Below are 13,295 nucleotides of genomic sequence, written 5' to 3'. Positions count from 1 at the left end.
TAAGGTCTCACTATGTAGCAGACAAGATGGCTGCCAGAAATCCCAGCATCTCCTCTGCATAGCTGAGCATCCCCAGAACAAAAGCCTAAGCCAGTTTTCAGTATTCTTTGAAGTTTGAAAATGTTGAAATCCTAGGGTGTCGTCGTCGTTGTTGTAATATAGTCTACTGATTTTAAAAATAATTTATGTCCTTACATCAACTACTCAATTTACATTAAAATGTGCAGATTACAAATTTGGACAGGTCAGTGTGTCATCATAGGCAACCACATTGTACAATATCAAGCTTCCATGGCTTACTCTAGTTCAAAGACTCTCCAAAGAAGGACAATATGGCTGTGACAGCATTGAAATTGAGATGTGTCTCTTTACATCAGCATTTTCAAATATCCATGATGAAAAACCTCTGAGAAATGTTTTCTAAAAACAAAACCTAGAGCTTGAAATTTTTAAAAAAATTGATACCTGCCCCTTCTATTTAAAAAAAAAAAAAAAAAAGTTGTTCAGAAAAAGACCCCCAAAGTTTTCTTTTTTTTTTTTTTTTTTTGAGACGGAGTCTTGCTGTGCCCCAGGCTGGAGTGCAGTGGCGCGCGATCTCGGCTCACTGCCAGCTCCGCCCCGCCGGTTTCACGCCATTCTCCTGCCTCAGCCTCCCAAGTAGCTGGGACTACAGGCGCCCGCCACCTCACCCGGCTAATTTTCTTGTATTTTTAGTAGAGACGGGGTTTCACCGCGTTAGCCAGGATGGTCTCGATCTCCTGACCTCGTGATCCGCCCATCTCGGCCTCCCAAAGTGCTGGGATTACAGGCTTGAGCCACCGCGCCCGGCCCAAAGTTTTCAAACAGGAAACGAAACTGTTTTAAAATTGAAAATGTCAGAGTTAACTATCTGTAGTCAGCTTATGCCTCTCATTGCCCCAGTCCCTCAATGCTTACCGCAAGGAGTAGCTGTCTTAGGTATGTGAATTTTTTTCCCAATAAGTATACTCATGATTCACAGTTGTCTGAAACCCACCCTGGTTTGTAGAATTCACCTGAAATATTTTTTAACCGGAATATCTGCCACCCCATTTTTCTAGTTTTTTTTTTTCTTCATATTCCCAAATCTCTAAAGATTCTAGAGAACATTTGCTGAATAGGTTGCATTTACCAGGTGCTGTCCCAGGTCCTGGGAATACAGACGCCTTCATCTGTTTTGTGTTGCTACCCAAGCAATTCAATTCTGTCGAATACCTAAGACTGGGTAATTTATAAGGAATAAAAAGAGGTTTATGGAGCTTACAGTTATGCAGCCTGGGAAGTACAAGATCCAGCAGCCCATCTGGTGAGGACCTGGTGCTGCTTTGACTCCCAGTGGAAAGCAGAAGGAAGGGTGAGCAGGAGCGTACAAAGACACCAAACATGAGAGGCAGCCTCACTTTATAACAACCGGCTTTCACGAGAACTAATTCATTCCCAAGAGACCTAATCCAGTCTCTCCAGAGAAGGATGCTAATCATCTTAATAACCTAATTAAAGTTTGGATAAAGGCCCCACCTCCCAACACCCATTACATTGGCAGTTAAATTCCAACATGTGTTTTGCATGGAAACTCAAGCAAAGGAAAAAAAATAAATAAATAACACATCCAACCTATAGCAACAGATGAGGACAAAATACAGTCATGTCCTGCAGTGGAGGGGAAGACAGGCAGCCTAGTGAGTAGCTCTAACTACCTGTATCATAGAACCTGCAGGATACTGTGGGAGCAAAGAGGAGGGCAGTTCCCAGATCGCTCCCCCAACGCTAGGGCTCATTCTAGTTTTCATCAGTGGTAAATGCACCATCCTGGAGCTGCTAGCACTCACAGGACACCACCTCAAGCTGGAGATGTTGTACCTCTGTGTGACAGGATATTAGGTATCAAGTGGATCTTGTTGTTTCCTCTTTGGGCCCACAGCGGAGAACCCAGGTCCTTAGTACCCCATACTCTGATTTCAGAGAACAGGCAGAGAAAGGCCTGGTTGCTTCCCTTCCTGCCTTTGCCCCCTGCCCTCCCACTCTCACAAGCCTGGCTGAAAAAAGTCATTTCAGCAAAACCAGCACTCCCACCCTCAAAGACAAAATAAGAGGAGTGTAGGGAGGGAGTAAATCGTTACTCCTAGTCGGAGCTGTGTGAATGGGTGGCGGGCACTACCCAGTGGATTTCTTCTCCAAAATCAAGGAAAGAATTTGCAAGGTTTGGGGATGCTTTGTCATCCCTCCTGCACTCCTCCACACACTTTCTTCACTGACCTGGAGACTGGTCATCAGTGGTCATCTTTTGGGGATTGGAGAATGAGGTAAGGAGATGGCGCAGCGAGATGGTGAGGAGGACGATGACCAGGTCAGGACTGCCACCAAGTTGCAATTCTCAAGACCTACAGGAAGGGGATCCCCAGGGAATTTTTGAGCCCTGGAGTTGAAGAGCTTGGGAAAGCAAGTATTTTTGGAGCAATGGCATCCCTAGGAACCCATACAGCAGAAGGGGAAGGAGGTCCATACAAGGCCCACAGAGGAATACACATGGTGCCTCCTGCTGGGGGGGCCCAGCCAGAGTCTGCTCCTGGTGAGGGAGGCACCCCAGAGTCTGCTCCTGGTGAGGGTGGCACCCCAGCCCTCATGAAGCTCAGTGGACAGGAACAGCAGTCATGGGCACCCAAGGGGAGGACAGCAACTATACCATGGACATCCACGTGAGGGAGCATCTGTCTTGCTTTCTTTCCTCCTCTGGGGGAGTAGAGACAAGTACAGACTGGGCCCCCTCTGCCACTTGAACTTCCCATGCCACAAGTTCCACCTGTCCTGACAGGAATGGAGAGGGTCAAAATGTTAAAATTGACTGAGGAACTAAAGGCAACTGTTCCCTTGACCAAAAACCACAGGAAATTTATGGAATTGAAACCAAGGTTGCTATGGAGAACAAGAGTAGTAGCAATTATTGGAAAAACAAAACCATTTTATGTTTATACCCCCAATTAGTTAATACTCCTCACTAAACCAGGGAAAGTGTTTTATTGCCTTTGCTAAATTTAAAATCGGCTCTTAGAAGAGTTACTGATGAAAAGAACTTAGAACCGTACCTGGAACATAAGACCTCAAAAAACTATGAGTTAATATAGGAAGTAGTAGCAGTAGTGATAGTAGTACGGTATTTTCATCATATAACCAGTGTCTTAGTCAGTTCAGACTACCATAATAAAATACCATTAACTGGGCACCTAGTGAACAGTAATTTGTCACTAGTTTGGAGACTGGGAAGTCTGAGATCAAGGTGCCGGCAGATTCCATGTCTGGTGAGGACCTGTTTCCTGATTCTTACGTGGCTTCTTCTCACCATGTCCTCACATGGTGAAACAGACAAGCTAGCTCTCTTTGGGGCTTCTCTTATGAGGGATTTGTGCCAGTCACCTTGTAACAGCCTAACCTCCAAACACCATCAAGTCAGTGATGAGGTTTCAAGATACAAATTTTGAAGAACACAAACATTCAGCCCATAGCAACTGGATAGAATTTTCAAAACATATATAAAGGATTTCCATAGCCTCTCTTTCATTTGATCTACAAAAGAACCCAGCAGAATAGGTAAAGAGGGTGTTATTATCCCCCCTTGAAGATGAGGGAACTGAGGCTCCTTGAGAGTATGTGAGTTTTTTCCAAAAAATCTCATACATGTGAACCTAGAATCAAAGACTTCTGACTCCTAGCCTATGGTTTTTGTTTTGTTTTGTTTTGTTTTGTTTTTTTGCATGACCAGCTTTGTAAATCACAGGGAGAAGAAGGAGAATGAGAAGAAGGAGAATGAAAACGAAAGATTGGAGAGGGAAGGATGAAGAAAGACAGCCATTCATTTCATTGACTATGCACCATGAGCCCCGAGTTCCAGGGATTTTCAGATATATATATATATATTTTTTTAGAGGCTAAGACCACATACATTTCCATGTATACATAGAAACTTGTTGTATTAGTCAGTTTGGGCTGAGTTGTGTTGCAATAATATCCCCCCAAATCTTCAGGGCTTACAACAACGGCTTCTTCTTGGCTTATGTTCATGCCCTTTGAAGATCAGCTGCAGCCCTGCTCTATGTTCTCTTTTTATTAAAAAAAAAAAAATCTTTATTGAGATACAATTCACATACCATACAATTCACCCATCTGAAGTTTACAATGTAATGGTTTTTGCTATAGTCACAGATATATGTAACAATCACCGCAGTCGAATGTAGAACATTTTCATCAGCTCAAAAAGAAACCTTTTGGAGGATTTCTCCTCTTGACCTCCCCATTCCCTCCAGCCCTAATAAACCACTGTCAGCCTTTTGTCTCAATAGATTTCCTTATTCTAGACGTTTCATAAGTGATATAATATGTAGTCTTTTGTGAGTGACTTCTTTCACTCAGCATAATGTTTTCAATGTTCATCTGTATTGATGGAAGCATATATCAGAACTTCACTTACTTGATGACAGAATAATATTCGGTTGTATTGACATATCACATTTGTTTATCCATTCTTCAGTTCACATCTATTTGAACTTTTCACATTTGGACATTAAGAATAATGGGGTTATAAACATTCATGTACAAGTTTCTATGGACATGCTTTCATTATATGTGTGTGTGTGTGTGTGTGTGTGTGTGTGTGTGTGTAATCATTGGGTATATACCCAGGGTGCTTTGTTATCCCTCCCGCACTCCTCCACATACGTTCTCCACTGACCTGGAGACTGGTCATCAGTAGTCATCTTTTGGGGATTGGAGAATGAGGTGAGGAGATGGCACAGCGAGGTGGTGAGGAGGAAGATGACCAGTTCAGGACTGCTCCCTGCCCCCAAGTTGCAATTCTCAAGACCTACAGCAAGGGGATCCCCAGGGGATTTTGAGTCCCGGAGTTGAAGAGCTTTATTCCAGGAGTGGAACCACTGGGCTATATGGTAACTCTATGTTTAATTTTTTGTGGAACTATTAAAAGCAGTTGCACCATTTTACATCCCCACCAGCAGAATATGAGGATCTCAATTTCTTTATATTCTTGCCAATACTTGTTACTGTCTGGCTTTCTTACACTAGCCCTCCTAGTGGATGTGAAGTGGTGTTTCATGACGGTTTTGATTTGCATCTCCCTGATGACAAATGATGCCAAGCATGCTTTTATTTCGCTTTCCCAACAGAAGGACATAAGCTTGCAGTGAAGCAGAACTGGGTTGGACCTTGGTTCTGCCACTTACTCCCTGTTAAGTAACTTATATCCAATTGCTCCACACCATGAAGCCTCACTTTTCTCATCTGTAAAATGAAGATGAAAATACTTGCATCATTACATGTCGTGAGACTTCAAGAAAATAATATATGCGGAGCACCTAAGTACCTTGGCAAACAGTAGAGGCTTTGTAAACAGAGGCATTATCATTTTGTTATCCATTACAGATAAGAAAACTGAGGTTCAAAAAGGTTAAGAAACTTGTCAGAGATCGTAGAGTAATGATGTAGTTGGGTCAGGATTGTTGCCCAGGTCTGTTTGGCTCCAAACTATAGTGTTCCTGCAACTCTACTTTTGAGTCAGAATGCCGGGCACTTGCCGGGCGCGGTGGCTCAAGCCTGTAATCCCAGCACTTTGGGAGGCCGAGACGGGCGGATCACGAGGTCAGGAGATCGAGACCATCCTGGCTAACACAATGAAACCCCGTCTCCACTAAAAATACAAAAAAAAAAAAAAATTAGCCGGGCGTGGTGGCGGCGCCTGTAGTCCCAGCTACTCGGGAGGCTGAGGCAGGAGAATGGCGGGAACCCGGGAGGCGGAGCTTGCAGTGAGCCGAGATCGCGCCACTGCACTCCAGCCTGGGGCACAGAGCGAGACTCCGCCTCAAAAAAAAAAAAAAAGAATGCCGGGCACCTATTGGGGGTTACGTTTTCCTATCCTTCACACATCTACAAGCATGTTGAATAGTGAATGAATAAAAGTAATTTGAATCTATAAATAAACAATGGTATGTATTATAATCAACGGCACAGAGAAAAGAAAACACATCACTTTCTTTCGGTACTAACCTTAATTAAGTTTTAGGTGCATTTTTGTTTATTTGTTTCCAATATAAATATTATCCATTTCAAATGTTACTACTGTAAGAAAACTTTTATTAAGATATAAAATGTTTATTTTAATAAAAACATATTGTATTCCCACCCTAAATTCATCCTTTTTTAAAAACAGAACTTCAAACATTTAAATCTTTCATGTGATTTTTATTGTCTTTGTGCTTGTATTTTTTTTCAATTAGGATGTAATTTAGTTTTATGATGAAAACCACCTGGAGGCTAAGACCACATACATTTCCATGTATACATAGAAACTTGTTGTATTAGTCAGTTTGGACTGAGTTGTGTTGCAATAATATCCCCCAAATCTTCAGGGTTTACAACAATGGCTTCTGTCTGGCTTGTGTTCATGCTCTTTGAAGATCAGCTGCAGCCCTGCTCCATGTTCTCTTTATTCTAGAATCAAGACCAAAGGAACAACCTTGAGCTGTGGCACACCAGCATTGTGGTAGAGGCCCACGAGAAATGTTAGAATCAGAGGATGGCACTTAAAGTTTTTATCTGGAAGCAGCAATTATCATTTTCACTCACATAACATGGATCAAATCCAGAAACATGGCTAATAAGCCTGATGTCAATGGAGCAGGAAGAATACCTTCTTACGGGGAGGGCCACCAGGCAGGCCCTAAAAAAAAAAGAGAAACAAAGTTTTGGATAAATAGTGCAATCTACCAGAATTCTGGGTCATGAGTCTCCACTTTCCTCTATTTGTAAGCAAAATACATCTATTCTTTCCGATAGGGATGCCAGATGAAATACAGGATGCCCAGCTAAATTTAAATTCCAGATCAACAATGGGTAATTTTTTAGGATAAGTATGCCCAAAATATTGCACAGTGAGATATACTAAAAAATTATTCATTGTTTATCTGAAATTCCATTTTAACTAGGCATCCTATATTTTAATTTACAAAATCTGGCAGCCCTACTCAAGAAAAATAACCTAAAGATTCCATTCGGTTACAGCATCAGACTTGAATTCCATGATCTCATGGAGTTCTCTACATTAGGCCCAGATGTTCATTCTCTTGGGAGCAAAACCTATGGATCAAAAAGACAAGTTATCTGCCCCTCATATGCCCAGTGTATCATGGTGAAACAGGATACCTGAAACAAACACTCCCATTCAGAAAGTAGAGGAGAGGAAGAACGCAGAAGTCACTTGTCCATGGCAATTCTGAAAGGCCCTTGGGCAGAAGTTGCAGACTACCTTCCATGGAGACTGGAAATGTTCTTTGATTAGGACTTGATTCTGGACCTAGAACAGTAACACCTGATGTATTGTTCGGCATGGTGCTTGGCACTGTCCTCCGGGAGGTCTTTCCTTTCCAATTGTTCTCCTAAAGCATTTTTTGTAAAGGACAATATGTCCTCTTTGGAAGCTGGCCAGGCTTCTCTGTCTTCTTCCCACAAAAAGTTGGAAATCCAAAGGTCATTTCAAGTCTCAGTTATAATCTGTTTTAGCATGAGCCGGTGACTCTTTTGGCAATACAACTTTCTCACATTCTTATCTATTTGATTCGAAACAGCCTCATGTGCCAATGGCCACATCCATAATTCTTTTCTAGTTGCGACTTTCCTTCTAGACTTAATTGCAGGTAACTTAAATTTATCTGGCTCCAGTGAAAGAACTACACTTAGAATCTCTCTTCCCTAAGCCATTTTGTCCAACTGGAAGGATGTAATTGGTGCCACTGTAATCAGTTGAGAGGTTTTAATTGAGGAACAATACCTTTGATTGGTCCTTGCCACAAGGCTGAATTTTAGTCAGTCTTTGTCACTTAAGACATTTCCGGTTTTATCTTTTGTTGTTTGGAGATCAAAATCAATTACACTCTCTAGTCCTCTGAGTTCTCAAATTTCTGGACCCTTTCTACTCCCTTTGATCTCCCCGAAATGGACAATTCCTACCTAAGTTCAACTTTCATATCATTTCACTACGTGCAGCCCACAGCAACTTAGGCATGAGAGTAACATTCCGTTTCACAACTTTGCCTAAAGCCATAAGCTCATTTAGTGCATTATCTGTCTTCCTAGGGATTAAAGGTGACAGTTTTACCCAATACCTTGCCACTAGATAACATAGGTTGCCATTTTTCCATCCCTCAACAACATTATTTTTTGCTTCCCACTCCCAAGCCTCAGAATTAATGCAACATAATTTAGGTTTCCTGCTATGGTAGTAACTCAGTGATAAGTCTTAATTGCTGTATCAATTAGCTTAGCCTAAGTCGTGATGGAGTAACAACAAACACATCCAAAATCTTACAATAAGAAAGATTTGCTCTTTGCATATGTCCATGTCCTTGGTTGGCTGTCATTTTGTAACATGTCATCTTTTTCTAGGACTTAGACTGAAGGAGCAGACATTATCTGGGACTTGTTGGCTTGGGGCAAAGTAAAAAGTAAAAAAAAAAAAAAAAAAAAAAAAAAAAGGCACATATCCCTCTACTTGGAAATGGCATATGTTCTGGCTACATTCCATTAACCAAAGCAAGTCACGTGGTCAGGATGAACTTCTTTTATTTCTTTTTGCCTTCTATGCAGTTTATTTATTTTTTAATTTTCTCATAGGTTATTGGGGTACAGGTGGTGCTTGGTTACATGAGCAAGTTCTTTAGTGGTGATTTGTGAGATTTTGGTGCACCCATCACACAAGCAGTATACACTGCACCCCATTTGTAGTCTTTTATCCCTCGAAGATGGACTTCTGATGGGTGAAAAATATACTAGTCTCACAGGGAAGAGCAGTGGGGAGTAGACCCACAGTGAAGGACAGCAGATACTTGGACAGCAGATACTTTTGAGCAAATAATAGAATCTACCCAGTAATGTGCTGCTAAATATTTAACAACTACCTCTCTGGAGGAACAGAAGCCCTGATTTGTATATTTGTCAATTTTCCATGGTATAAATACTCTCATCGTGGCCAATTTCAAGTCACCAGTGTCATGTCACCAAATGTGAAATTAGGAAGAGATGTACAATTAGCTCTTGTGAGCCACTATGAGCATGCCACAGCGCACCACTGAATCAACCTCAGTTTAAATCAACTATTTGCTAAATATAAGTTGACTTATGCCTGTTCCACAATATGAAGAACTCCTGCAGTCTTGCTGTGGATTATAACAAGGGAGGAGTCTATTATGTGACTCAGCATAAACCTCCCTTAAACCTAAGCTGAGGATTTGCAGTAGGGCTGAGGAGGACTAGACAACTCAAAATTAAGTCTTCATATTATTTGCTATTTCAGCATTAATTGGAAAATTCAAGTGGAGAGTAAGAATGTGAGATTGAAATAAAAATAGTATTTTGCCTCTATAATAAGATTCAGCCCCAGGCTCCTCTTTTGCAGAAATTCTTATTAAGGACTTGGCTCTCCTCCAAGAAAAATAAGGTAGAAATCATTCAAAACCCTTTACTTCCAAATTATTCCTGATAGGAGCTGCTTGATGAGTATAGCTCTCTAGTTTTGTATGTTTACAATTTTCCAATAAAAGGCTTGTTTAAAATATCCCTGAGCTAGGAAGTAGCTCTTACATACTTAAGTCTTAAGCCATTTTTTTTCAAAGACTTTTTTTTTTTTTCTTTTGAGACTGAATCTCTCTGTAGCACAAGCTGGAGGGCAGTGGTGCAAACACAGCTCACCGCAGCCTCCACCTCCCAGGCTCAAGTGATCGTCCTGCCTCAGCCTCCCACGTAGTGGGAACTACAGGCTCCCACCACCATGCCCACTCATTTTTGTATTTTTTTGTAGAGACAGGGTTTTGCATTGCCCAGGCTGGTCTCAAATTCCTGAGCTTAAGCAATCCTCCTGCCTCAGCCTCCCAAAGTGCTGGGATTACAGGCGTGAGCTACCATGCCTAGTCCATGTATTCTTTAAGTACACTGACAACATCCCTGTGGTAACACTGGGCAAGTTGCTTATGTGCTCTGAATTTCTGTTTCTCCAGCGATAGGACAGGATAATAACATCTACCTTACAAAGCGATTATGAAGCTTAAATATCTGGCATACATAAAGTATCTAGCAAAGCACTTGCACATGGTGGTCACTCAATAAATAGTCACCAGCATTCACTAATGAGGATACTGATTAGAATTATCACGATTTTATTACTGAGCCATGAAACTAGAGGTTTTAAGTTACTATTTAAAATAGTCCAAGACTTTATTCAATAGCCTCAGAGCATTTGGCAGGAATAATTTGGCTTTCGATTTTGAGTGCATCTGACAGGAACGACTTTTGCAGCTCCCCTGGATGCATGGATGTTATTGTAATTTAACAAAACTCACCTCTCTAGTTGCTACTGCATTTTGTCTGTGGGCCTCGAGCTTGGTTCAAATTGTCAGGCCAATGGAAAGACCGAATGCTTTGCCTCCAGGCAAAACTGTGGCCTGCAGGGGGTGGACCCTGCATCGCATCCTCAGCCAGAATGGAAAGCTCACTCAGCATGCTGCAGTCTTTCATACGGATTCTGACATAAAACATCAGGCGGAAATTCCACTTCTGACTCTGCAGTAATTGTGGAGGAGCCAGAGGACCATCCAAACACAGATGTCTGGCATGACGCTGCACCCCTCATGAAGTTACAGGACAGACATAGCAGAGAGATAGTGATGATCATGCATAAAGGAGAGGCCCACCATCTTCAGGGGACAACTCGTTCATTCTTCCTCCTTCATTGTTCCTGAGTTACTGAGAATAGTCAAGATTACTGTTTCAGACTTTTTCCAATGTCTTGACTTATAATGGAGAGAAAGATGTTGATGCTGGTAATGATAATGTAAAAATGGTGGAAGTTTTTCCAGAGTTTCAAGTGATGGAACTCTGCATCCTACTATTTTGTAGCATGTGTGAGTAGGTGTGTAGGGGTGTGTGTGTGTGTGTGTGTGAGATTCTACATATGTATGTGTATACTGATTCCTCCGGAGTAGCCCCCACTTTTTTTTTTTTTTTTTTTTACTAAGCATATCAGCTTCTGGAACTGCACATAACAGTTTTCCAGCAGTGACATTCAGGCATAGGACAGCCATCAAAGACCTGGAAGCCATGTAATAGAGCTGACCTTTGAATTAGGGGAACAACCCTTGCGTGTGCAGTCAAAACTCCAAGCATAACTTTTGACTTCCCAAAAACATAACCATTAATAGTCTACTGTTAACCAGAAGCCCTACTGATAACAGTCAATTAACACCTATTTTGTTTGTTATATGTATTGTATACTGTGTTCTTATAATAAAGTAAGCTAGAGAAAATAACATTATTGAAAAAATCATAAGAGAAAATATATTTCCTCTTCATTAAGTAGAAGTGGATCATCATAAAGCTCTCCAACCTCATCGTCTTCATTTTGAGTAGGATGAGGAGGGGGAGAAAGAGGAGAGGTTGGAAAAAAAAAAAAAAAAGGAGAGGTTGGTGGTACTGTGTCAGCGATGGCAGAGACAGAAGAAAATCCAAGCATAGCAGCCCAACGAAGTTCAAACCGGGTTGTTCAAGGGTCAACTGTAAAGACTACTAGAGGCAGAGGCTCCCTTAATTGCGTGTTCAGAAATTAAGAGTTTAACATTATTAGAATATGCAAAGGCATACAGAGTGATATAATGGACTTTATATCACTTTATATCATTTATCTATAATGGACTCAGAAGCAGGAGGGTGGGAGGGGGGAGCCAGGGATAAAAAAAAAAAACAACTACACATTAGGTACAATGTACACTACTTGGGTGATGGGTGCACTAAAATCTCAGAATTCACCACTATATAATTCATCCATGTAGCCAAAAACCACTTGTACCCTAAAAGCTATTGAAAAAAAGAATTTAATATTGTTGGTATGAGCAGCTCCACAAATTTGGGGTGCAAATATGGTCATATTATTTACTTTTCCAATTAATTCCTTGAGTAAAGCTTGCTGCTATAACAACAACAAACAACAAACAAATTTTCAGTTATTTCTTGCTCATATAACAATCTAAATTAGATGTTTCTGGTTGGAGGGCAGCTTTCCTCTACAGAATGATCCAGGGCACAAAGCATAATTATACTCTCTTTTCTGGCCAGCGGGGTCTTGCACCCACTCTACTCAGGGTAGATTTCCCTAGGGCTCCCAGGAGACTCCTAAAGAAGCCAACTTAACTTTCTGTTACCTCTTCTGATAATGCCAGGAGGAAAAAAATTATATAAAAGCTTTATATTCACTGAGGCATCCTACTATATTGAATTGTCTGAAATGAAAGAACCAAATGTCATCTTCAGATTTTAATAGATGATTGTCTATGAAATAAAGAGGATTTAGAGGCCAGGCACGGTGGGCCATACCTGTAATACCAGCACTTTGGGAGGCTGAGGCAGGTACATCACTTGAGGTCAAGAGTTTGAGACCAGCCTGGCCAATATGGTGAAACCCCATCTCTACTAAAAATCCAAAATTAACCAGATACGGTGGCTGGCGCCTGTAATCCCAGCTACTCAGGAGGCAGAGACAGGAGATTGCTTGGACCCTGGAGATGGAGGTGGCAGTGAGCCGAGATCATGCCACTACACTCCAGCCTGGGCGACAGAGCCAGATTCCATCTCAAAAAAAAAGAGGATATAGAGGATATCTTCATATTATAAAATGGCATAAACTGAAAAATATATAAACATAAGCTGATAATCAGTTAATGGTATTTTTTTTTTTTTTTTTTTAGACGGAGTCTTGATCTGTCACTCAGGCTAGAGTGTAGTGGTGTGATCTCGGCTCACTGCCAGCTCCGCCTCCCGGGTTCCCACCATTCTCCTGCCTCAGCCTCCCGAGTAGCTTGGACTACAGGTGCCCACCACCGTGCCCAGCTAATTTTTTGTATTTTTAGTAGAGATGGGGTTTAACCGTCTCGTTAGCCAGGATGGGACCGATCTCCTGACCTCGTGATCCTCCCGCCTCAACCTCCCAAGGTGCTGGGATTACAGGCGTGAGCCAACGCACCCAGCCAGTTAATGGTATTTCTAAGATTTGTAGTTGGTGCTCAATACATTTATAGAACCAGGCTTTTGAATCATGCCTGGAACTTAGCAGCTCAATTGTTATTTTTTAGAACAAATAAATGAATGGCAGTGACAGAAGTCTAATAAGCATTTTGAAATATGCGCAAATCTTTAGATATAAAATTTGTACATTAAAATAAGTTTTTGAGATA

The 13,295-nt window shown here is 41.4% G+C and overlaps 1 long non-coding RNA gene across 1 annotated transcript; it reads right to left on the bottom strand.

Moving 5' to 3' along the window:
• Nucleotides 1-6,281: 6,281 nt before the first annotated feature.
• Nucleotides 6,282-8,460, bottom strand: LOC114680125 (uncharacterized). The gene is made up of 3 exons (XR_003732183.2): nucleotides 7,225-8,460; nucleotides 6,649-6,742; nucleotides 6,282-6,513 (listed from the first exon to the last, which is right to left on the bottom strand). It is a non-coding gene; the product is annotated as an uncharacterized LOC114680125 (long non-coding RNA).
• Nucleotides 8,461-13,295: the final 4,835 nt, after the last annotated feature.

Source organism: Macaca mulatta, chromosome 8 (genome assembly GCF_049350105.2).
Source record: "Macaca mulatta isolate MMU2019108-1 chromosome 8, T2T-MMU8v2.0, whole genome shotgun sequence".
NCBI classification, from domain to species: Eukaryota; Metazoa; Chordata; class Mammalia; order Primates; family Cercopithecidae; genus Macaca; species Macaca mulatta.
Note: the sequence above shows the minus strand (reverse complement) of the source record. Positions and strands in the feature narration are given on the sequence as shown.